Source organism: Anolis carolinensis, chromosome 1 (genome assembly GCF_035594765.1).
Source record: "Anolis carolinensis isolate JA03-04 chromosome 1, rAnoCar3.1.pri, whole genome shotgun sequence".
In the NCBI taxonomy this organism is placed as follows: domain Eukaryota; kingdom Metazoa; phylum Chordata; class Lepidosauria; order Squamata; family Dactyloidae; genus Anolis; species Anolis carolinensis.
This window is the reverse complement of record NC_085841.1, coordinates 363,981,453-364,008,592: the sequence shown is the minus strand read 5'-3', so window position 1 is coordinate 364,008,592 and position 27,140 is coordinate 363,981,453. Positions and strand designations below refer to the sequence as shown.

General features: G+C 44.2%; 1 protein-coding gene across 6 annotated transcripts in view; it reads right to left on the bottom strand.

Annotated features, from left to right (window-relative positions):
- The window catches only part of nin (ninein), a 213,367-nt gene extending 186,701 nt beyond the window's left edge, over window positions 1–26,666 (bottom strand). Inside the window, exons 1-2 of one of the 6 annotated variants that reach the window (XM_062968703.1) lie at window positions 26,528–26,666; window positions 19,500–19,597 (exon numbers count right to left, since the gene is read on the bottom strand). The gene's annotated coding sequence lies outside the window, so the exon portion shown is untranslated. Of the gene's footprint in view, window positions 1–15,627; window positions 15,857–19,499; window positions 19,598–26,527 lie in introns of those variants that run through there. The other 5 variants (XM_062968701.1, XM_062968704.1, XM_062968700.1 and 2 more) reach the window with 5 other exon arrangements.
- Between the last annotated feature and the right edge of the window lie 474 nt (window positions 26,667–27,140).

Below are 27,140 nucleotides of genomic sequence, written 5' to 3'. Positions count from 1 at the left end.
TCGGGGATTATGGTTGATGGTGATGGAATTCGAAGAGGAAGAAAAAACCCTCGTGATGAGGGTTCACTGGAGGAGTTGCGCAGGAAGTGACTTAGAGAGCTATATGGGGGATCTTCTGAGGAAGATTCAGATGGGGAGATGGATGCTAAGGAACAGGTGGTGGCTGGGGAAGCGGGCACTGAATGGGCACAGCCACCGGAGATGTCTGGGGATTTGGGGCCTATGGATACTTCTGAACCTGGGGTTTCTGCAGGAGCTGATCCCAATTGGGATGCTTGGAGAAGGGAGGATGGTTCTTTAAGTGTTCATGGGGCTAAGTGTGGACAGGATGATTGGGACTCCGACGAATTGCTAGGTACTCCAGATCCACGAGCTCTAGCTGTGTGGAGTTCAGACTCTGAGTAGATTTGGGACACCTGGTGTTTGGGTGTGAGTGTTTGGTCACCCAGGAGGAAGGGGAATAAAATGGGAATGTTTGGCCACTGCACTTTGCGTGTGGCAAGGTGTTGCTGAGGCGCTATTGGGATCTCTGTGTTTCCATGAAGACTGGACTTGGACTATGATTTGAATCTGCTGATATCACCTAGCTTGGCTCTCGCTGTGTCTTATCGTGGACCTGTTTTGGATGACTGCACCCTCTTCGGACTTTGGATTGAATTTGACCTGGCTTCTGTCTACACCCTCTGACTGACGGCTACTCCCGGCTTCTGACTATTGGTTTGTCTTTCGGAATTTCTGCTGCCTCCTGACCTGACCTTGGATTCTTCTGACGACGGCTATTCATCATCCCTTTGAGGCTTTCGGCTTATCCGCACTGTGGAAGCAGCTTTATTGCTTTTCTAGTTTGTTTATTTTCCAGCAATTAACTCTATTTGTTTTTCAAAGCTGAATTGAAGCGTTATTTAGTTTTTTATTGAATGCCAGCATGGGAAATTAGCGTGGCTCGTTTTTGAGTTATTATTGTCCAATCTACTCTCGAAACACTGAAAAGTGAAGTGTTTCAAGGATATTTCCTGTGTTTATGTTATTTTCTGGCTTATCTTCGGAATAAACTGTTTTGTATGTTAACTGGCGTCTGACTCTTGACAGCGAATATGTTGGATAATAAGGATGGATTAAGGAAAAGCCTATTAAACATCAAATTAGGTTATGATTTTACAAATTAAGCACCAAAACATGTTATACAACAAATTTGACAGAAAAAGTAGTTCAATGCACGGTAATGCTATGTAGTAATTACTGTATTTACGAATTTAGCACCAAAATACCACAATGTATTGAAAAGATTGACTACAAAAATGCGTTGGATAATCCAGAATGTTGGATAAGTGAGACCCTACTATAATAATATATTGTAAGAGTTGCAACAGACCACATGGTTCATCCAGTCCAGCCCCCTTCTGTAAAACAGTGGGCAGATCTCTTCAAAGTAGACAAGTCTCTCTTTCATATACCTGCTTGAAGAAGCCAATTTCCAAGTAGGATAAAATGTAAACTTATGTCTGGTATTAACTTAGGAACAGAGGAGAGGAAGGTATATGGAGCCAGAAGTGTGAGAAAACATACAGGACACACCAATTCCAACCTCTGAGATAAAATCCACAAAGAGATGGATTACTCAATGCGGGCAGTCCAGGAATAATAGTATTAGCACATTAATGCTTTGCCTCTAAGCCTGCAAACAAAACATGGTTATCGCAAGAGAGCGAAAGGAAGAGAAAGAGTATATACTTATGCACAGAACATGGCTCATAAGGAACACCAAAGCAATTTGAGGTTCAAAAAGTGCACAGCCATGGTCATTTTAATCAAATCTATTACAATGTGGAGCACCAACTGTAATTACAGGTAAGTGAGTTGCTTGTAAGGGCTGAATTCCAAACTCTGATTGGAATTTTAAAGCGACTTTGGAGCAAAAGTTACCCTCCAAAAGATCTAGGCCCAAAACAAAGTCAGTAACTTCTTTCAAAATCACAGAGCTGCTTCAGATTTCCCACTGCTCTCAATTACTTCATAGGTTGCAGCTGTTGTGGGCTGATTAATTGTCAAGTAGTCAGGCAATTAACAATCCTCTTAATTGAACAGCTGGGTGTCCCAGTCAGCAGAGCCACCCACCAGAAAGCAGGTAACCATGTTGTTAGCCAATACAATAGAGAGGGTAGGAACAACCAAACACAACAATCCAACTGCAACCTTGCAGGTAAATCTACCGCCTTCTTTGGGCACACAAACACGTGGCACAGAATTAGTTCAACAGTGAGTAAAATGCCACATAAGTCACCTGTATATCACCACTTAACTACCATGATACCACCCTATAGATCCACAGGATTTGTAGTTTGATATGTGTCTTCAAGTTGTTTCGTAAAGCAAACCTATCACATGGTTTTGGGGATATGATTTGTTTCGGGAAGGAGTCTGCCTTTGCATACACAGAATCATAGTATTCCTCTGAGGTTGAGAGAGAGTGACTTGTCTAAGCTTACCCAGTTGGTTTCTATGGCCAGGTGGAGATTTGAACCCCTGCCTTTTATTCCAACAGACACTAGCTCTTGGTAGTACTACAATTCATAATTCTTATTATTCAAACCATGGTCTCCAAAATCATAGTGAGCCACCTAAATCATGCTCGCTGTCAAAGTACCTCTCACTTAAATACACATTCTAGGATTCCATAGGATGGAACTACAATAGTTACACCTGTATCAAACTGCTAGAATTGCAACTGTATTCTAGTACTGAGAAAATACAGGTTGCTGGTAGGGGGATTATAGGAGCTGGAGCCCACCACAGAAAGCCAATGGGATGCATGGATTGAGTGTCAGACTAGGACTCTTGGAGGACAGGGTTTGAATTCCCTTCTGGCAGAGGTGGGATGGCCATCTGTTGGGACTGTTTTGAGTGTCTATTCCATCATGAGAGAAGGGGGTTGGGCCCGAGCTGTGGCGCAGGTGGGACAGCAAGGCAGCTGCAACCAGCTGCAATGAATCACTCTGACCAGGAGGTTGTGAGTTCGAGGCCTGCTCGGAGCCTATGTTTGTCTTGTCTTTGTTTTATGTTAAAAGGCATTGAATGTTTGCCTATATGTGTAATGTGAGTCCCCTTCGGGGTGAGAAGGGCGGAATATAAATGCTGTAAATAAATAAATAGATGCCCCTTGGGGGTCCCTTCCAAATCTATGATTATATTAATTGGGCTCCACTCTTGCCTCTATCATATGAAAGTGACAAAGACAGTCCAAGAAAATGAGGCAAAATCCAGAAAGTTGTTATGTAACAGAATTGCAGCAAAAACAACGAAGGTTCTTGTGCAATCTTAAAGAATGAATGACAACTTTTATTTGGCAGAAGCTTATATGGAACCTGGTCCATTTGTACTTTATGCATTGGATACTTATTGGCCCGAGTCAAAAAAAAGTATATGCCAAATACAACAGAATCATAGATAAGGAAGACATCACAACAGCTTATTAGCCATGTCTTGATAAGCTTGCTATGTCTAAGATGCCAAAGTCAATTCAAACTTTAAATGTAGACCACCGTCCCATGAAACCCGTTCCATATTCAAATCGACACAAAGCAGTGTAGCTGTCAATCAAAACCGCACACCTTTCTTTAAGGTTCACAAGGAAAGTCAAGCTCACAGTCGACAATCGCAAGCATCCTCCAAACCAAGGCAATGTGTTTATTCAATGTACTGTATATACTCGAGTATAAGCCTAGTTTTTCAGCCCTTTTTTTAAGACTGAAAAAGCCCCCCTCGGCTTATACTCGGGTGAGGGTCCTGGTTGGCTTATATTTGGGTCAGCTTATACTCGAGAATATATGGTACATTTATTATTTTTCTCTATTATTATTGGTATTATTACATTACTTTCTCTAATATTGTTGCTACTATTACATTTATTTTACTCTATTTTTATTATTGTTAATAATACATTTATTCTTTCACTCTGATCTTATTATTATTATTACTGCATTTATTATTTTACTCTATTATTACAGTAGAGTCTCACTTATCCAACATAAACGGGCCGGCAGAACGTTGGATAAGCGAATATGTTGGATAATAAGGCGAGATTAAGAAAAAGCCTATTAAACATCAAATTAGGTTATGATTTTACAAATTAAGCACCAAAACATCATGTTATACAACAAATTTGACAGAAAAAGTAATTCAATACGCAGTAATGTTATGTTGTAATGACTGTATTTACGAATTTAGCACCAAAATATCACAATATATTGAAAACATTGACTACAAAAATGGCTTGGATAATCCAGAGGCTTGGATAAGCGAGACTCTACTGTAATACATTTATTATTTCACTCTGATCTTATGATTACATTTATTATTTTTCTCTAATATTGTTGCTACTATTACATTTATTTTGCTCTATTTTATTATTGTTAATAATACATTTATTATTTCACTCTGATATTATTATTGCATTTATTATTTTACTCTATTATTACTTGTATTATTTTCCTGTATTTATTATTATTATTATTATTATTATTATTATTATTATTATTATTACATGTATTATTTCACTCTATTATTATTAAAAGGATACATAAGCTGTCAAGGACAGAACGCCACAAGATTCAAAGTAACAGAGTTTATTAGATTACAGAACTCAAAAATGCCCGTAAAACACAAGGGCCAGGCAATTTTTGCCTTTAGGAGCAAAAAGGGGCAAAAGTAAATGTTCAAAAGATAAACCGGATTAAACCGGAGTTTAATCCGGGTAAAAACAAACTGCTTTCTTCAGCCTGGGTATAAACAAAACGAAAGCCAAGGAACAAAAGATACAAAGAATGCAACTAATTGGCAGCAGATTCCTCTCTGCTGCCAACACTGTGTTTAGAGTAACTTGCGTCGCTCCCACACACACAGCAGACAGGATTCCAACACGAACAAATCAGCCAGGAATTTTAGCAGTAGAGTAGACCAGTTCCGTTCCGTAGATCAAAGCCAGAAGCAGACGTTTGTAGTTTTTCCAAGTCCAAGAAGGGGGGAAGACAAGCCGTGGTCAGTTCAGTCTGAGTTCTCAAAGCAGGAGATGGCGTCCGTCAAGAAGACGACGGAAGGTCAAGCTAATAAGAGTAAGCACAGGTTTGCACAAACAAATGCCCACACAATCCCTCCCGCCGTCTGACCCTGGATTCCAATCAACTTACGTCTCAGCACAGGAAAGCACACAAGTCTTCAGGGAAGCGTCCCACACACACACACGAATCCCAAGCGTTTGCCCAGATTACCTTGCCCGACGCAATTTGCAATTGCTCCCAAGCCCCATTTTATGCCAGTTACAAATCTTCATCACTGTCAGCTGCCCTCCTTAACCCGGGCGTTTCCTCATCACTTTCCTCGTCAGAGCTGGAACACCTCTGACTACGCCCAACAGCATCTCCAGCTGTGGATCCCGTCCCATCCCTCCAGCTACGCCATGGGTCTAATCCTGAAGGTCCCCATTCATCTTCTGCCCCATCATGGCCAGTGGCCCCCAATTCCTCCCTTACCCGAGTCCAATCCATCTCATCCTCCTCTGAGCTAACCAGCCCTTCCTCCATTCTCTCCGTGAACCCTTCGAAAGACTCTTCGTCAGAGGGTGCTGCAAATATGTCTCGCAGTCTTTTTCTCTCTCGCTCCTCGAGAGTATCCGACTCTCGAGGAGTCTTACGCCCACGCCTATCAGAAACAGAGCCACGAGGCTCAATCATAACACTATCCCCTCTCACAAAGGCCTCCTCCCCCGATGGCGGAGAAGTGGCAGTGATACCCTCCGCTATAGCACCACGACGACTAGAGGTATCAAGTTTCAACAGCGAACGATGAAAGACTGGATGGACCTTTAAACTAGACGGTAAACGTAAACGAAACGCAACAGAAGAAATCTTTTTAACGATAGGAAAGGGACCCAAATACCGAGGCGCAAACTTTCCCCCAGCCTGTTTAATATGTTTGGAAGATAACCACACCAAATCCCCTTCTTCCAACTCCTCCCCTGCCTGCCTGTGGCGGTCAGCCTGAGTCTTCTGCGTTGCCTTAGCTTCCAACAGTAAGCGACGGGCAACATCATGCAATGCAGCCATTTCCGTAGAGCGGTACACAGGGTCCGAAGAGACCACATTGGTCGACGGCGCCACACCTCCCCGTGGGTGAAAGCCATAAGTAAGCTCAAACGGCGTATGCTGACTAGACGTGTGTACCGCATTGTTGTAAGCAAACTCCGCCACCGGTAGCCACTTCACCCAAGCCGTGGGTTGATCTAAACAAAAACAACGCAAATACTGCTCTAAGAGCCCATTAACCCGTTCCGACTGTCCATCCGTTTGCGGATGGAAGGCGGACGACACGTTTAACTTAGTCCCCAAGCACTCATGGAAGTGTTTCCAAAAGCGTGACACAAATTGCGGAGCCCTATCGGAAATAATCACCTCGGGTGCTCCGTGCAAACGATAGATGTGCTTAGTAAATAGTAAGGCCAACGTAGGGGCCGCCGGAATGGTTGAACAAGGAATAAAATGAGCCAGTTTACTAAATAAATCCACCACCACCCAAATACAAGTATAACCCCCAGACTTAGGCAAATCTGAAATAAAATCCATGGAAATGATTTGCCATGGCCTCTCCGGAACAGGTAGAGACGACAACAACCCTCTAGGGCGCCCAACAGGCGTCTTACTCTGCTGGCAAACGGCGCAGCTGTCACAAAAGCGCAGAATGTCTTGCCGCATCTTTGGCCACCAGTAGCTCCTGGTGATAAGCTGTACGGTCTTGAACCTGCCAAAGTGCCCAGCCATGGGTTCGTCATGGTGGGCTCTAATCACCTCCAACCTGAGGGCCCCCACTGGTACGTAAACCTGCCCCCTACGCACCAATACCCCGTCTTGATCTTGGAGATGCGGCAGTATGGTACGGTTACCTGCTGAGAGCAGCATCAGTTGCTCCTGTGTCCACACATCATCTTTCTGAGCCTCAAGGATCTGGTCATGTAACCCGAGCTCATTGTCTACAACACACAGCGAGGCAGTAGGCAAGATGGTCTGACACACAACCTGCTCATTGGTCTTAAATTCTGGCTTGCGGGATAAAGCATCGGCCCGCAAGTTTGCCTTCCCCTCCACGAACTGCACCTTGAAGTTAAACCTGGAGAAAAACAAAGCCCAGCGGATTTGACGCTGGTTTAACTTCTTTGCTGTTTGCAAGTGCTCTAAGTTCTTATGATCAGACCTGACCACGATCTGGTGCCGTGCCCCTTCAAGCCAGTGCCGCCACACCTCAAACGCCACCTTAATCGCCAACAACTCCTTCTCCCATATGGTATAGTTCTGCTCGAAGGGTGTTAGTTGCCGCGAGTAAAATCCACAGGGACGCAAGGTCCCTGAGGAATCCTTCTGAGACAATACAGCCCCCAACGCGTAGCTAGAAGCGTCCGCTTCTACCACGAACGGTTTGTCAACATCAGGATGGGTTAGTATGTTGTCCGATTGAAAACTAGACTTAAGTTGTAGAAATGCCTCGTGAGCTTCCCGCCCCCACACAAATGGCTGTTTCTTGCGCAGAAGCTGCGTCAAAGGTACCGTGAGCTTTGCAAAATTCGGAATAAACTCCCGGTAGTAATTAGCGAAACCTAAGAACCTTTGTACATCCTTCTTAGTCCTCAGCTCCTGCCATGAGTTGACAGCGTCAACCTTATGTGGGTCCATTTTAAGTTCCCTACCTGACACTACATGACCTAGGAACTCCACTTCAGGCACATGAAAGACGCACTTGGAAGCCTTGGCGAAAAGCCCATTAGCCCGCAGTCGGTGCAGAACCTGCTTGACATGTTGACGATGTTCTTTCTCGTCCTTAGAAAAAATCAAGATATCATCCAAATAAATCACTAAAAATTGGTCAATTAGGTCCCTGAACACATCGTTCATGAACCTCTGGAAGACCGCAGGAGCATTACAAAGCCCAAAAGGCATGACTCGGAACTCGTGGCATCCGAAACACGTGTTAAATGCCGTCTTCCATTCATCCCCTTCCCGTATACGGATTAAGTTATAGGCCCCCCGCAGGTCAAGCTTGGTAAAGACCTTAGCCCCTTGCACCCTTGATAACAGTTCCGAGATTAAAGGGAGCGGGTACCTATCCCGAATGGTGTATTTGTTTAGGATCCGATAGTCGCAGACCAGCCTAAGTTCCCCAGTCTTTTTGGCTACAAAGAATACTGGTGCCGCAGTTGGAGAACTAGAGGGGCGAATAAACCCCTTGGCTAAATTTTCATCTAGAAACTCCCGCAAAGCTTGCCTTTCCGGTACAGTCAAGGCATACAGCCTCCCTGCTGGCAGTTTCGCACCTTCTGCCAACTTGATGGCGCAATCATATGGCCTGTGCGGTGGTAATTTGTCCGCTTCTCTTTTACAAAATACATCAGAGAACTCCCCATACTCAGCAAGCACTCCCTCCATATCAGAATGAGTAACATTTAAAGTGCAACAATCCTGCCTCTTTAAGATCACTTTACGTGTTGCCCAATCTACTTGTGGGTTTACTACAGTTAGCCAATCCATCCCCAGGATCACATCATATCTAGGCAAGCTCGTAATATCCCACACAAACGTTCCCGTTACTCCCTGCACCTCCCACGTTACTGCTGAGGTTTCCTGGTTAACCACCCCAGTCTCCAGCAGTCTCCCATCTGCTCCTTCCACCCACACGTCGCATGCCTTGCGCACTCTAGGAATGCCATGCTTCTTAGCAAACTCAATATCTATATAGGAGACCGTGGCTCCTGAGTCCAGCAGTGCCAAAGTAGAAACAAGTTCCCTTCCCCCAACAGATAATGTAATGGGTACGAAAACATGCTTCCTCCCCTCAGTTGACTGCTTGAGGAGCCCTAGTGCGTTGGACTCACGTCGCACTAGGGCTGGCCTTTTCCCGAAAGCTGGGAAGGTTTCACATTACAACTTTTGGCAAAATGCCCAGCATTCCCACAGTACAAACACAAGCCCAACTGCCTCCTACGGCTCTTTTCCTCTGTAGACAGCTTTTTAAAGACCCCAAGCTCCATGGGCTCTTCCCCCATCACCACAGGTGCCCTGGTTACATGCATGGGTGGCGCACACATTGCTTTTGAATGTTTACGAGCCTCGAACCTTGCGTCTAAACGCAGCACCTTAGCTACTAAGGCGTCCCAGCTTTCAGCCGGCTCCAAGCGTGCTAATTCATCCTGGAGCATATCACTTAACCCGGCAGTAAATAAAAGCATGAATGCATTTTCCCCCCAATCCAGCTGGTGGCGATACAGGTTAAACTTATTTAAGTAATCCAAAACAGTCCCCTTTCCCTGTTTCAACCGATACAGAGCCCACCCAGCGTTCTCCGTGCGGAGAGGATCCCCAAAAGTATCAGTTAACAACTTTTTGAAATTATTCAAATTGTCCTTGACTGGGTCATTTCCCAAAATTAAATTAGTGGCCCATTGTCCTGCGGGACCGGTCAACAAACTCAAAATAAAGGCCACCTTGCTAGTGTCTGTAGGATAAGCATGAACACTGAGCTGAGAAAAATAAAGCTCCACTTGTGCCAAAAAGGTTGGCAACTTGCACCTGGTTCCGTCAAAGCGTTCAGGAGTCAAAACATGTCCTTTCACGGCATGAGCTGTTTGGCTAACGGTCACAGCCGTTTGCAATTGGTCTAATTTGGCCCTTAACTCATCCATCGTCTTCCTGACGGGTTTATTGCTGCAATAAACCTTTTATGGGCGTCGGGCAATCTGTCAAGGACAGAACGCCACAAGATTCAAAGTAACAGAGTTTATTAGATTACAGAACTCAAAAATGCCCGTAAAACACAAGGGCCAGGCAATTTTTGCCTTTAGGAGCAAAAAGGGGCAAAAGTAAATGTTCAAAAGATAAACCGGATTAAACCGGAGTTTAATCCGGGTAAAAACAAACTGCTTTCTTCAGCCTGGGTATAAACAAAACGAAAGCCAAGGAACAAAAGATACAAAGAATGCAACTAATTGGCAGCAGATTCCTCTCTGCTGCCAACACTGTGTTTAGAGTAACTTGCGTCGCTCCCACACACACAGCAGACAGGATTCCAACACGAACAAATCAGCCAGGAATTTTAGCAGTAGAGTAGACCAGTTCCGTTCCGTAGATCAAAGCCAGAAGCAGACGTTTGTAGTTTTTCCAAGTCCAAGAAGGGGGGAAGACAAGCCGTGGTCAGTTCAGTCCGAGTTCTCAAAGCAGGAGATGGCGTCCGTCAAGAAGACGACGGAAGGTCAAGCTAATAAGAGTAAGCACAGGTTTGCACAAACAAATGCCCACACAATCCCTCCCGCCGTCTGACCCTGGATTCCAATCAACTTACGTCTCAGCACAGGAAAGCACACAAGTCTTCAGGGAAGCGTCCCACACACACACACGAATCCCAAGCGTTTGCCCAGATTACCTTGCCCGACGCAATTTGCAATTGCTCCCAAGCCCCATTTTATGCCAGTTACAAATCTTCATCACTGTCAGCTGCCCTCCTTAACCCGGGCGTTTCCTCATCACTTTCCTCGTCAGAGCTGGAACACCTCTGACTACGCCCAACAGCATCTCCAGCTGTGGATCCCGTCCCATCCCTCCAGCTACGCCATGGGTCTAATCCTGAAGGTCCCCATTCATCTTCTGCCCCATCATGGCCAGTGGCCCCCAATTCCTCCCTTACCCGAGTCCAATCCATCTCATCCTCCTCTGAGCTAACCAGCCCTTCCTCCATTCTCTCCGTGAACCCTTCGAAAGACTCTTCGTCAGAGGGTGCTGCAAATATGTCTCGCAGTCTTTTTCTCTCTCGCTCCTCGAGAGTATCCGACTCTCGAGGAGTCTTACGCCCACGCCTATCAGAAACAGAGCCACGAGGCTCAATCATAACATAAGCACATTTACATTGAAGAAGATGAGAAGAATGATTTGATCAGAGTTGGACAGTTATCTTGAATCTGAGCTTTATGTAAATATTCAAAAACATTTAACCTACTGATGCCTCAATTAACGTAATTTTATTGGTATCTGTTTTAATTTCTAAAATTTACCACCCTCAGCTTATACTGGAGTCAATGTTTTCCCAGATTTTTTTGTGGTACAGTAGAGTCTCACTTATCCAACATTCGCTTATCCAATGTTCTGGATTATCCAACGCATTTTTGTAGTCAATGTTTTCAATACATTGTGATATTTTGGTGCTAAATTCATAAATACAGTAATTACAACGTAGCATTACTGCATATTGAACTACTTTTTCTGTCAAATTTGTTGTAAAACACCATGTTTTGGTGCTTAATTTGTAAAATCATAACCTAATTGGATGTTTAATAGGCTTTTCCTTAATCCCTCCTTATTATCCAAGATATTCGCTTATCCAAGCTTCTGCCGGCCCGTTTAGCTTGGATAAGTGAGACTCTACTGTAACATGATGTTTTGGTGCTTAATTTGTAAAATCATTACCTAATTGGATGTTTAATAGGCTTTTCCTTAATCCCTCCTTATTATCCAAGATATTCGCTTATCCAAGCTTCTGCCGGCCCGTTTAGCTTGGATAAGTGAGACTCTACTGTAACATGATGTTTTGGTGCTTAATTTGTAAAATCATAACCTAATTGGATGTTTAATAGGCTTTTCCTTAATCCCTCCTTATTATCCAAGATATTCGCTTATCCAAGCTTCTGCCGGCCCGTTTAGCTTGGATAAGTGAGACTCTACTGTAACATGATGTTTTGGTGCTTAATTTGTAAAATCATAACCTAATTGGATGTTTAATTGGCTTTTCCTTAATCCCTCCTTATTATCCAAGATATTCGCTTATCCAAGCTTCTGCCGGCCCGTTTAGCTTGGATAAGTGAGACTCTACTGTAACATGATGTTTTGGTGCTTAATTTGTAAAATCATAACCTAATTGGATGTTTAATAGGCTTTTCCTTAATCCCTCCTTATTATCCAAGATATTCGCTTATCCAAGCTTCTGCCGGCCCGTTTAGCTTGGATAAGTGAGACTCTACTGTAACATGATGTTTTGGTGCTTAATTTGTAAAATCATAACCTAATTGGATGTTTAATTGGCTTTTCCTTAATCCCTCCTTATTATCCAAGATATTCGCTTATCCAAGCTTCTGCCGGCCCGTTTAGCTTGGATAAGTGAGACTCTACTGTAACATGATGTTTTGGTGCTTAATTTGTAAAATCATAACCTAATTGGATGTTTAATAGGCTTTTCCTTAATCCCTCCTTATTATCCAAGATATTCGCTTATCCAAGCTTCTGCCGGCCCGTTTAGCTTGGATAAGTGAGACTCTACTGTAACATGATGTTTTGGTGCTTAATTTGTAAAATCATAACCTAATTGGATGTTTAATAGGCTTTTCCTTAATCCCTCCTTATTATCCAAGATATTCGCTTATCCAAGCTTCTGCCGGCCCGTTTAGCTTGGATAAGTGAGACTCTACTGTAACATGATGTTTTGGTGCTTAATTTGTAAAATCATAACCTAATTGGATGTTTAATAGGCTTTTCCTTAATCCCTCCTTATTATCCAAGATATTCGCTTATCCAAGCTTCTGCCGGCCCGTTTAGCTTGGATAAGTGAGACTCTAATGTAACATGATGTTTTGGTGCTTAATTTGTAAAATCATAACCTAATTGGATGTTTAATAGGCTTTTCCTTAACCCCTCCTTATTATCCAACATATTCGCTTATCCAACATTCTGCCATCCCATTTATGTTGGATAAGTGAGACTCTACTGTAAAATTAGATGTCTCAGCTTATATTCGGGTCGGCTTATACTCGAGTATATACGGTATATCCTGCTTTTCTCTCAATATAGGTTTCCAAAAGGTGCTTTGCAACTTTAAATGATAAGTCATCAAACACACAATCCAATTAAAAACACATGGAAATCACAACTAAAGCCCAGCAAAGACAAAAACACATGAAAAGATGCTTCTTCTACTGTCAATGGAAAGAAGAAAACGTCTTTAAATACACAAAGACCCCTTCCACTCGCTTCATCCAGTTCCAGGCATTGATGCAAAATTCGCTCTCCTCTTATCACGGCTTTCTCTCCCTGCCATCCCTGTTTCCCCCAATTATTTGGAACAGGCAACATTTTTCAATTAAAAAACAATAATTAAAACTCCTTTCAAGCTGGCAAAGAAAGGGAACGGATTAACGGGGCTGCGCTGAGCGGAAGGCTAGCCAAGGATGAAGTTGCCCAGAGAGCGTTCGAGGAATTTATGATAATAGTATCGGAACAAGACGTGAATACTGAAGGCGCTCCAGTCTTTGCATCGCAATTGTTCTCCCCGTCCAGAACAAACCCTTCCACAGATAAGGAGAGGAAGAAAGAGTGCTCCTATTGTGTTGTCAAAGGCTTTCACGGCCGGAATCACCGGGTTGCTGCGTGTTTTCCAGGATGTATGGCCATGCTCCAGGAGCATTCTCTCCTGACATTTCGCCCACATCTATAGGTTATGAGGTCTGTCGGAAACTGGGAAAGTGGGGTTTATATATCTGTGGAAAGTCCAGGTTGGGAGAAAGAACTTTGGTGTATAAATGTCACCATTGACCAGCTTGGTTAGCATTGAATAGCCTTGCAGCTTCAACTCCTGGCTGCTTCCTGCCTGACTTTGTTGGGAGGTGTTAGCTGGCCCTGATTGTTTCTTGTCTGAAATTCACATTTTTTTAGTATTGTTCTTTATTTACTGTGCTGATTTTAGAGTCCTTTAATACTGGTGGCCAGATTTTGTTCGTTTTCATAGTTTCCTCCTTTTTGTTGAAATCGTCCACATGCTTCTTGTGGATTTCAATACCTTCTCTGTGTAGTTTGACATACAGTAGAGTCTCACTTATCCAAGACTCGCTTATCCAACGTTCTGGATTATCCAACACATTTTTGTAGTCAATATTTTCAATATATCATGATATTTTGGTGCTAGATTCGTAAATACAGTAATTACAACATAACATTACTGCGTATTGGACTACTTTTTCTGTCAAATTTGTTGTATAACATGATGTTTTGGTGCTTAATTTGTAAAATCATAACTTGATTTGATGTTTAATAGGCTTTTCCTTAATCCCTCCTTATTATCCAACATATTCGCTTATCCAACATTCTGCCGGCCCATTTATGTTGGATAAGTGAGACTCTACTGTATTTGAAACATAGAAATACTGGACCAGCCTAACAACCATGTGAGACGGCACAGAAAAGCTATTGAAATCCACAAGCATATAGACAATTTCAACAAGAAAGGAAAACCATGGAAATAAACAAATTCTGGCTACTAGTACTTAAAGAGTCTAAAATCAGGACAGTAAATAAAGAAAAACATTCAGAAAACGGGGGAATTCTAGACAGGAAACAATCAGGGCCAGCTAACACCTCACAACAAAGGTTTTCCCCAGGCCGGAAGCAGCCAGGCTTTGAAGCTGAAAGGCTATTCAATGCTAATCTAGGTGGCCAATAGCAACATTCACACTTGCCTCAAACAGACAAGGGTTCATGCTCCCACCCTGGACATTATTCCACAGATATATAAACCCCAATCGCATAATTTTCTAACAGAACTCACAACCTCTGAGGATGCCTACCATAGTTGTGGGTGAAATGTCATGAGAGAATGCTTCTGGAACATGGCCATACAACTCAGAAAACTCACAGCAACCCAGTATTTATATTTATTGTTATTTTATGGATAGAAAGGAGGAGGGAGAACATTGGGAATGTATGATGCTTCAACACAGCTGCTCCAAATTTCAGAGGCAAAACCTTAATAAGATGGTTACTGACTCTTCTATTTGAAAGTACCATAAGCAACAATCTAGGTTTCTTTTTGGAAGGGGGATGCTGGAGTCAGGAAAGGGACAAGAAGAAACATCAAATCCGCGACTGTCCTGCCAGCTCTACTCTTGTCTGGAAACAGCAATTACGTAATTGGCAAGCTTGCTACACCGTACTTTCTTTCAGAGAGAGAGAAGGGGGAAATCTTTTGTTCTGCACCGTATCTGCTCCGGAGCGCTTGCCAAAACATTGACCGCGTAATTAATAACATACAAAGCCTCTCTTTAAACTGCAACCTTTACTTAAATCAAATCAGATTGTTTAGGCAAAGTTTGAAGGAAGAAAAATAAAATAAAATTTGCACAGTCAGTAAAAGACTCAGATTGAGCCCGTTCGCCTTTCGTCCAGGAGATATACAGACCGAAACTCTCGAGTGTTTCCTACTCTAAGTGAGAAATGCTGAATAAGCCATATAGTTCAATGTACAAGGGGTAGGAGGGATGCAAGAGGGAGAATACACCTCCTTTCCCAGCAAAGGACTTGCTTCCTAAGCTCTTTCCTTTTTGGAAAGAAGGGCCAGACGGCAGATGTGCTCTCTCTTTAAGTTACTCAAAGGCAAAAGCTTTGAGAGAAGCGGGTCAAAGCAAGACAGGGATCCCAACCTCTTGTTATTCCCCCTTGAAAAAAAAGGGTTTAAGGAGTATTCATGCACAAAAGCAGCACCACAATACTTTTCCAAATGTTTGCACCGAACTCAAAAGGGGAGAAAGCAAGGTGAAGCAAGGAGGCTGAGTTACTGTACCTTGAGGAAACCCGGCGAGACGAGACGAGAGACGCTTGTCTTACAAAGCCCAAGGACCCCCAACCCCAGCAAGCAAGCAAGCGAGAGAGCAACTGAGGAGAAACAATGAGAGGGGCTAGACCTCCCCTCTCTCTTTTCTCCCTTCCTCCATTGTCCAGGCTGAGTGAAAGGCAGAGCGAGGAGAAGGAGGAGGGGAAAGAGAAAGGGAAAGCGGGTTCTGCACAAGGCAGGTGTTCTCCTGGCATCTTTTGGAGGAGGAAAGTCCAAGAAAATCTGTTTTGAAAAGTCCAGAGCAGGGGTCCCCAAACTAAGGCCCGGGGGCCGGGTGCGGCCCTCCGAGGTCATTTACCTGGCCCCCGCCCTCAGTTTTATAATATAATATATTGTATATACATATAATATTGATAATAATATTATAATGTAATCTATATATATAAAAAGGTAAAGTTATTTGCGCCGTGACTATAACGACACAACTATGCACCCCAGAAACACCAAAATTGACAACACAACGCAAAAGCCTTGCCTCAAGGTTCATACAACACAACCGAACCCCCAAAACGGAACCGGGACCCGCAAAACCCCAAAAACCGCTCGAATAAGAAAACAGAACAATATAATCTCTAAAATCAGGACAATAAATACAAATTAACACTCACAAGACAGGAGAGTTCCAAACAGAAAACAATCAGACCCAGCTAACACCTCCCAACAAAGAATTCCCTCAACCAGGAAACAACCAGGCCTCGAACCTGCAAGGCCATTCATTGCTAATCGAGGTAACTAATTCCAACATTCATACTTCCTACACTAAGACTATTCGTTGCTATTCGACCTGGCCAACCAACAATTCCACAAGGTAGAAAGCGGCCAGGCTTTTAAGCTGCAAGACTATTCACTCCTGTTCAACCAGCCCAACCAGAATATACCCTACATGGATAGCCCTCAGGTTTGTAAGCCATCAGGCCACTCCATCCCATTCAACCAGCCCAAGCAAGGAGGCCCCTATATAGAAACTGCCCAGGCTTAGAAGCACAAAGACTATTCAGTGCAATTCCAATTGGCCACAGCAACGCGTGGCAGGGCACAGCTAGTACAATATAACTAATAATAATACCATATAATAATATTAATTATATATTCTATATTACATATAATATTACTAATAATATTACAGTATAGTGGTATATTTCAATATAGTAATATATAATGCTAATATTGTGCTATGCTAATAATATAATATATTGTATGTACATATAATTTGTATGCCACTCTGAGTCCCCTTTGGGGTGAGAAGGGTGTGATACAAATGTAGTAAATAAATGCAGTAAATAAATAATAAATACATTTTAGAATTAGGCTCGCCCAAAGTCTGAAATGACTTGAAGGCACACAACAACAACAACAACAACAACAACCCTAATTAACTTGACTATCTCATTGGCCAGAAGCAGGACCACACTTCCCATTGAAATCCTGATAAATTTATGTTGGTTAAAATTGTTTTTATTTTTAAATATTGTATTGTTCTTTCATTGTTGTTGTTGTTGTTGTTTTTGCACTACAAATAAGTCATACATCGGAATTTGTTTGTATTTTTTTTCAAATGATAATCCGGCCCCTTAACAGTCTGAAGGATTGTGGACCGGCCCTCGGCTTAAAAAGTTTGAGGACCCCTGGTCCAGAGCATGACTTCAGCTCATTCTCCAATCACTCAGGAATTGTGCAAGGCCAGGAAGAGGCCTCGACCCGACTGCTAGTCCCGATTTAAGCAGAATGATTGGTTAAGTCAACCCCAATTCATTGATTTATTTACATTTATTGATTTATTGATTTACTGTACCTATACCCAGTCCTTCGCACCCCCGAAGGGGTACTCAGAGCGGCTAACAAACTATGGCAATAATTCAGTGCCAGATTCAGATAATAACAATGACAGTAAAACACAATATTATAAAACTGTCAAAAAAAATTAAGTCCAGAGCACGACTTCAATTCATTCTCCAATCGCTCAGGAATTGTGCAAGGCCAGGAAGAAGCCTCGACCCAATTGCTAGTCCCAATTTAAGCAGAATGGTGAATTAAGTCAACCCCAATGGATTGATTTATTTAGTAAAGGTAAAGGTTTTCCCCTGACGTTAAGTCCAGTCGTGACCGACTCTGGGAGTTGGTGCTCATCTCTATTTCTAAGCCGAAGAGCCGGCGTTGTCCATAGACACCTCCAAGGTCATGTGGCCGGCCTGACTGCATGGAGCGCCGTTACCTTCCCACTGGAGCAGTACCTATTTATCTACTCACATTTGCATGTTTTCGAACTGCTAAGTTGGCAGGAGCTGGGGCTAACAGCGGGCGCTCATTCCGCTCCCGGGATTTGAACCTGGGGCCTTTTGGTTATTTACTTTATATTAATTGATTGATTGATTTACTGTACCTATACCCAGCCCTTCTCACCCCCAAAGGGGTACTCAGGTTCGTTAACAAACTATGGCAATAATTCAGTGCCAGATTCAGATAATAACAATGTCAGTAAAACACAATATTATAAAACTGTAAAAAAAAAATACTAAGTCCAGAGCACGACCAGAGCAAGATACAGTAGAGTCTCGCTTATCCAACATAAACAGGCCGGCAGAATGTTGGATAAGCGAATATCTTGTATAATCAGGAGGGATTAAGGAAAAGCCTATTAAACATCAAAATAGGTTATGATTTTACAAATGAAGCACCAAAACATCATGTTATACAACAAATTTTACAGAAAAAGTAGTTCAATACACAGTAATGCTATGTAGTAATTACTGTATTTACTGATTTAGCACCAAAATATCACGATGTATTGAAAACATTGGCTACAAAAATGCGTTGGATAATCCAGAAACTTGGATAAGCAAGGCTTGGATAAGTGAGACTCTACTGTAGTAATGACTGTATTTATGAATTTAGCACCAAAACATGGCAACATTTACTACAAAAACAATGACTACTAAAAGGCAGACTGCATTGGATAATACAGAACATTGGATAAGTGAAACTTGGATAAGCGAGACTCTACTGTAATAACAATGTCAGTAAAACACAATACAGTAGAGTCTCACTTATCCAACACTCGCTTATCCAACGTTCTGGATTATCCAACGCATTTCTGTAGTCAATGTTTTCAATACATTGTGATATTTTGCTGCTAAATTAGTAAATACAGTAATTACTACATAGCATTACTGCATATTGGACTACTTTTTCTGTCAAATTTGTTGTATAACATGATGTTTTGGTGTTTAATTTGTAAAATCATAACCTAATTTGATGTTTAATAAGCTTCTCATTAATCTCTCCTTATTATCCAACATATTCGCTTATCCAACGTTCTGCCGGCCCGTTTAGCTTGGATAAGTGAGACTCTACTGTACTGTATTTACGAATTTAGCACCAAAACATGGCAACATTTAGTACAAAAACAATGACTACTAAAAGGCAGACTACCTTGGATAATACAGAACATTGAATAAGTGAAGCTTGGATAAGTGAGACTCTACTGTAATAACAATGTCAGTAAAACACAATATTATAGAACTATTAAAAATATACAGTACATATCAATTAAAATCATCTTTCAATGACTGAAACATATCAAACTGATCAAAAGTCTAGCACCAACGGAGCTTTGTAAACATTTTTGTCCTGCCTTTCTCCGGAAACAGGGACTCAAAGGCAATGCAAACCCCACAGATGCCTTGAGGAAGGAAGTGGGGTTTCCCACCAGAAGGAAACTGAGTCAGGGTTTGGCAGGACGAGGGTGAAACACCCGCTTCTCCTTCCTCGCAGGTCCAAAAAGGGCTCCAGAAAAGGAAGGCAGGTGCAAATGCACGACTCACCTGCCCAGGGAACGGCGCTCCACCTCGGCTCCTGCAACTCCAGCCTCGTGCTTGGCTCCTTCTTCTTCTTCTTCTTCTTCCCGGCACCGCTGCCCAACCTGCCAGCAGAGAGAGGGGGAGGCTTTTGTTAGCAGGCCCAGATGCGTCCCGGGGCCCAGGGTCCTCGGAGGCGGCAGGAGGGAGGGGAGGCGGAAGAGACAGAGCCATATTAGCATCTCTAAGGGAGGGAAGGGGAGGAGGAGGAGGAGGAGGGAACAGCCTGCCGCCTCCCCTTCCCACATGCTTGGGGAAGGAAATCATCTAGACCAGGGGTCCCCAAACTAAGGCCCGGGGCCGGATGCGGCCCACCGAAGCCATTTATCTGGCCCCCATGGCACAAGGGCACAAGGGCTAAATGACCCAAGGGGTCTCTTCTCTTACAACCCTTATTATTATTATTATTATTATTATTGACACAACGACGTTGTATGACACAGCAAACAAGATCGATATACTGGGTTTCGTTTCACAAAATCACAAGTCGAACACTTCCCAAGTGTCTAGGACTGTGTGATGTATTATTAACAACATTGAGACTGGGTGGCCATCTGTCAGGGGTGCTTTGCTTGTGCGTTTGGTGCACAAAGGCAGAAGGAGATTTGACTAAAAGGCCCACGGGGTTTCTTCCAACCCTCTATTATTATTATTATTATTATTATTATTATTATTATTATTATCAACACAACGACGTTGTATGGCACAGCAAACAAGATAGATATGCTGGATTTCGTTTCGCAAAACCACAAGTCGAACACTTCCCAAGTGTCTAGGACTGTGTGATGTATTTTCGGATGATGCGTGCAGATCCCAGTAAGGTGGCCTTTTGCAGTTGGCAGATCATAATTTTGTCAATGTCTATTGTTTCCAAATGCCGGCTGAGATCTTTTGGCACAGCACCCAGTGTGCCCATCACCACCGGGACCACCTGCACTGGTTTCTGCCAGAGTCTTTGAAGTTCAATCTTGAGGTCCTGATAGCGGCTGAGTTTTTCCTGTTGTTTTTCATCTATGCGACTGTCACCTGGGATGGCAACATCAATGATCCAAACCTTGTTCTTTTCCACAACTGTGATGTCTGGTGTGTTGTGTTCCAGAACTTTGTCAGTCTGGATTCGGAAGTCCCACAGTATCTTTGCATGTTCATTTTCCAATACTTTTGCAGGTTTGTGATCCCACCAGTTCTTTGCTGCTGGGAGGTGGTACTTGAGGCATAAGTTCCAATGAATCATTTGGGCCACATAGTTGTGCCTCTGTTTGTAGTCTGTCTGTGCGATTTTCTTACAGCAGCTGAGGATATGATCAATGGTTTCGTCGGTTTCCTTGCACAGTCTGCATTTTGGGTCATCAGCTGATTTTTCAATCTTGGCCTGAATTGCATTTGTTCTGATGGCTTGCTCCTGGGCTGCAAGGATCAGGCCTTCTGTCTCCTTCTTCAGAGTCCCATTCGTGAGCCAGAGCCAGGTTATTATTATTATTATTATTATTATTATTAACAACATTGAGGCTGGGTGGCCATCTGTCAGGGGTGCTTTGCTTGTGCGTTTGGTGCACAAAGGCAGAAGGAGATTTGACTAAAAGGCCCACGGGGTTTCTTCCAACCCTCTATTATTATTATTATTATTATTATTATTATTATTATTATTATTATTATTATTATCAACACAACGACGTTGTATGGCACAGCAAACAAGATAGATATGCTGGATTTCGTTTCGCAAAACCACAAGTCGAACACTTCCCAAGTGTCTAGGACTGTGTGATGTATTTTCGGATGATGCGTGCAGATCCCAGTAAGGTGGCCTTTTGCAGTTGGCAGATCATAATTTTGTCAATGTCTATTGTTTCCAAATGCCGGCTGAGATCTTTTGGCACAGCACCCAGTGTGCCCATCACCACCGGGACCACCTGCACTGGTTTCTGCCAGAGTCTTTGAAGTTCAATCTTGAGGTCCTGATAGCGGCTGAGTTTTTCCTGTTGTTTTTCATCTATGCGACTGTCACCTGGGATGGCAACATCAATGATCCAAACCTTGTTCTTTTCCACAACTGTGATGTCTGGTGTGTTGTGTTCCAGAACTTTGTCAGTCTGGATTCGGAAGTCCCACAGTATCTTTGCATGTTCATTTTCCAATACTTTTGCAGGTTTGTGATCCCACCAGTTCTTTGCTGCTGGCAGGTGGTACTTGAGGCATAAGTTCCAATGAATCATTTGGGCCACATAGTTGTGCCTCTGTTTGTAGTCTGTCTGTGCGATTTTCTTACAGCAGCTGAGGATATGATCAATGGTTTCGTCGGTTTCCTTGCACAGTCTGCATTTTGGGTCATCAGCTGATTTTTCAATCTTGGCCTTAATTGCATTTGTTCTGATGGCTTGCTCCTGGGCTGCAAGGATCAGGCCTTCTGTCTCCTTCTTCAGAGTCCCATTCGTGAGCCAGAGCCAGGTTATTATTATTATTATTATTATTATTATTATTATTATTATTATTAACAACATTGAGGCTGGGTGGCCATCTGTCAGGGGTGCTTTGCTTGTGCGTTTGGTGCACAAAGGCAGAAGGAGATTTGACTAAAAGGCCCACGGGGTTTCTTCCAACCCTCTATTATTATTATTATTATTATTATTATTATTATTATTATTATTATTATTATTATTATTATCAACACAACGACGTTGTATGACACAGCAAACAAGATAGATATGCTGGATTTCGTTTCGCAAAACCACAAGTCGAACACTTCCCAAGTGTCTAGGACTGTGTGATGTATTTTCGGATGATGCGTGCAGATACCAGTAAGGTGGCCTTTTGCAGTTGGCAGATCGTAATTTTGTCAATGTCTATTGTTTCCAAATGCGGGCTGAGATCTTTTGGCACGGCACCCAGTGTGCCCATCACCACCGGGACCACCTGTACTGGTTTCTGCCAGAGTCTTTGAAGTTCAATCTTGAGGTCCTGATAGCGGCTGAGTTTTTCCTGTTGTTTTTCATCTATGCGACTGTCACCTGGGATGGCGACATCAATGATCCAAACCTTGTTCTTTTCCACAACTGTGATGTCTGGTGTGTTGTGTTCCAGAACTATTATTATTCCAGAATTATTATTATTATTACTATTACTATTATTATTAACATTGAGGTTGGGTGTCCATCTGTCAGGGGTGTTTTGCTTGTGCTTTCTATGCACAAAGGCAGAAGGGGATTGGACTCAATGGCCCAAAGGGTCTCTTCCAACCCTCTTTTTTATTGTTGTTATTATTTATTTATTATTGCTCGGTGGCCAACTATAGTCCAGCCCTCCAACGGTCCGAAGGATCGTGAACTGGCCCCCTGTTTAAAAAGTTTGGGGACCCCTGATCTAGATGATTTCCTAAGACCATAGGTAAGCAAAGAGACCTCCAAAGACCATCTAGATGGTTTTGTAAGACCATCGGTAAGGAAAGGGACCCTCAAAGGCCATCTAGATGGTTTCATAAGGCCATAGGTAAGGAAAGGGGCCCCCAAAGGTCATCAAGACAATCTCAAAAAAACCATAGGTAAATAAAGGCCATCTAGACGGTCTCATAGGAACATAGGTAAGGAAAGTGACCTCCAAAAGCTATCTAGATGGTCTCATAAGGCTGTAGCTAAGCAAAGAGACCTCCAAAGACCAGGTAGACTTAGGTCAACCCTAAGTCTAAAGTTTAGGACAGGGGCCAGGAAAATGACCCTGGAGGGTCACTTTCGGTCCATGGGACTTAGTTTGGGGACCCCTGCCCTATACTTTACAACAGGCATGGGGAAACTTGGGCTCTCCAGGTGTTTTGGTATTCATCTCCCACAATTCCTAACAGCCGGTAAGAATTGTAAACCTTGCAAAGTCCTCCACACATATCCCAACACCTTACACCTGTGTCTCCACATAAGGACCCCAAACATACCCCCCAAAACTCTTCTTGCCTCCCTATACCTTCCAAGGAACCACCAAAACACATCTCAAAACCCCTCAGGCCTCTGCAAGCCTTATAAGGACCCCCAGACATACTCCAAAGCCCCACATGCCTCTGCACATCTAATGGGGTACTCTAATGTCCCAGAAACTCCTCTATGCTTACCTACGCCTTACAAAGACACCTCAAAACCTTTTCATGCATCCCAACACATTACAAGGACCCCAAACCATATGTATCCATCCAAGGGCCCTCAATCATAACCTCAAAAGTTCCTCTTGCCTCCCGATACCTTACAAAGAGCTCCCAAACCACATTTTAAAACCCAATGCCTCAAAGGGACCCCCAAATTCATCTCCAAAGCCCCTCCTGGCTCCCTACAGCTTATGAAGACCCTGTAACCCAGGTGAACCCCTATACCTTTACAAGAAACCCCAAAACACCCCCTAAATCCACCCCATGCCTTTCAAAGACTCCAAAACACATGTGCATCCACACAAGGACCCCCAAATGTATCCCCAAACCTCCTCTTGTCTCCCTAAACTTCACAAAGAGCCCCCAAAACACATCTCAATGCCATCCATGCCTCTGGATGCCTTACAGGGACCCCCAATCTTACTCCAAAGCCATTCATGCCTCTGGATGTCTTACAGGGACCCCCAAACGTATCCCCAAGCCATTCGTGCCTCTGAATGCCTTACAGGGACCCCCAAACTTATTCCAAAGCCATTCATGCCTCTGAATACCTTCCAGGGACCCCCAAACTTATTCCAAAGCCATTCATGCCTCTGGACCTTGGAGGGCCACATCTGGCCCACGGGACCCCCAAACATTCCAAAGCCATTCATGCCTCTGCAAGCCTTACAGGGACCCCCAAACTTATTCCCAAGCCATTCATGCCTATGAATGCCTTACAGGGACCCCCAAACTTATTCCCAAGCCATTCATGCCTCTGAATGCTTTACAAGGACCCCCAAACTTATTCCCAAGCCATTCATGCCTATGAATGCCTTACAGGGACCCCCAAACGTATTCCCAAGCCATTCATGCCTCTGAATGCTTTACAAGGACCCCCAAACTTATTCCCAAGCCATTCATGCATCTGAATGCCTTCCAGGGACCCCCAAACTTATTCCAAAGACATTTGTGCCTCTGAATGCCTTCCAGGGACCCCCAAACTTATTCCAAAGCCATTCATGCCTCTGGACCTTGGAGGGCCACATCTGGCCCACGGGACCCCCAAACATTCCAAAGCCATTCATGCCTCTGCAAGCCTTACAGGGACCCCCAAACTTATTCCCAAGCCATTCATGCCTATGAATGCCTTACAGGGACCCCCAAACTTATTCCCAAGCCATTCATGCCTCTGAATGCTTTACAAGGACCCCCAAACTTATTCCCAAGCCATTCATGCATCTGAATGCCTTCCAGGGACCCCCAAACTTATTCCAAAGACATTTGTGCCTCTGAATGCCTTCCAGGGACCCCCAAACTTATTCCAAAGCCATTCATGCCTCTGGACCTTGGAGGGCCACATCTGGCCCACGGGACCCCCAAACATTCCAAAGCCATTCATGCCTCTGCAAGCCTTACAGGGACCCCCAAACTTATTCCCAAGCCATTCATGCCTATGAATGCCTTACAGGGACCCCCAAATGCATTCCAAAGCAGTTCATGCATCTGAATGCCTTACAGGGACCCCCAAACTTATTCCAAAGACATTCATGCATCTGAATGCCTTCCAGGGACCCCCAAACTTATTCCAAAGACATTTGTGCCTCTGAATGCCTTCCAGGGACCCCCAAACTTATTCCAAACCCATTCATGACTCTGAATGCCTTCCAGGGACCCCCAAATGTATTCCAAAGCCATCCATTCCTCTAAATGCCTTCCAGGGACCCCCAAATGCATTCCAAAGCAGTTCATGCATCTGAATGCCTTACAGGGACCCCCAAACTTATTCCAAAGACATTAATGCCTCTGAATGCCTTACAGGGACCCCCAAACTTATTCCAAAGCCATCCATGCCTCTGAATGCCTTCCAGGGACCCCCAAACCTATTCCAAAGACATTTATGCCTCTGAATGCCTTCCAGGGACCCCCAAACTTATTCCAAAGCCATCCATGCCTCTGAATGCCTTCCAGGGACCCCCAAACCTATTCCAAAAGCCATTCATGCCTCTGAATGCCTTCCAGGGACCCCCAAACCTATTCCAAAGACATTTATGCCTCTGAATGCCTTCCAGGGACCCCCAAACCTATTCCAAAAGCCATTCATGCCTCTGAATGCCTTCCAGGGACCTCCAGATGTATTCCAAAGCCATCCATGCCTCTGCACATCTAATGGGCTCTTCAGATGCTTCCCCACACCTTACCAGGACCCCCAAACATACCCTCAAAACGTCATCTTGCCCCCTACAGCTTCTATGGAGTGCAGGCCTCACAGAACCCCCAAACGAGGCTCCCTACAGCTTATGAAGACCCCCCAAACACAGCCCAGAACCTCAGGTGTTTCTCTATGCCTGGAAAGGACCCCCTAAGGCCTCCCCATGCCTTACAAAACTCCAAAACACATATGTCTCCAGCAGGCTTGGGCCAACTTGGGCCCTCCCTTTTAGGCTATTAGGAATGGTGGGAGTTGCAGTCGAAAACACCCAAGTTAGCCCAGGCCTGCCTTACAGGGACCCCCAAACGTATCCCAAAGCTCCTCGTTGTTGTTTATTCCGACTCTTGGTGGTCTCCTGGACCAGCACAAGCCAGAGCTCCCTGTCGGCCGTCGCCACCCGCAGCTCCTTCAAGGTTAAGCCAATCACTCCAATGCCTCTCATGCCTCTGTATATCAAATAGGAACCTTAAACACCCCATATCTTTGCCATATCTATAAGGAACCCCCAAGCACACATGTCCCCCCCCCTTTCCTCCCAAGCCCTTGCCAAGACCCCTGAAGCCTCCGAATGCCTCACAGCGACCCCCAAAGGCCTCCCCAAAGCTCCTCGTGGCTCTTTGCAGCTTCGGAAGCCCCTCCCACGCTCCCCAGGACCCCCGGGGCTTCCCTATCCCTTCCTACCTTCCTTCCTTCAGCCCGGAGGCGCCCTCAGGGCCGGCATGGCTCCCGCCCGGCTCCCCGGCTCAGCTGGGCCCCGGCCCCGCGGTCATCGCCGGCGGCGCGGACGGAGGAAGGAAGAGAAGCCGAAGCCGGAGCCGAAGCAGGCCGGGAGGGAGGCAGGCAAGGAGGATGGACACGAGCGAGAGGGAAGGGCCCGCGCCAGGCCGCCCACGCAGGCGGGACTCCAGCGCCACGAGGAGGAGGAGTCTGGCCGGCCGGAGTGCCTCTGGGCATACGCAGAGGGCATTCGCGCCACTCAAAAGAGGACACAGTTCTCTCGCTTGCCCTCAAGGAGGAGGAGGCTGTCGGGAGTTCCTCTGAGCATACGCAGAGTGCATTCACTTCATGAAAAAAAATTCCCAGAGCTGAGTCTGCAAGCCCTGGAATTGGAGCCATAACATCAACACTCCTGGATGTCTCATGAAAACACCTGGCAGCAGAGCATGGGAACTTGGGGGTGAAAATCAAAACAATTAGAATGAGTAGTTTGTGTGGGAATAGTAGAAATGTGATACAGGGGGTGGGGTTTGGTGATATTTACGTGTGATGTGACGTTGCAACAAAGGTGATAAAA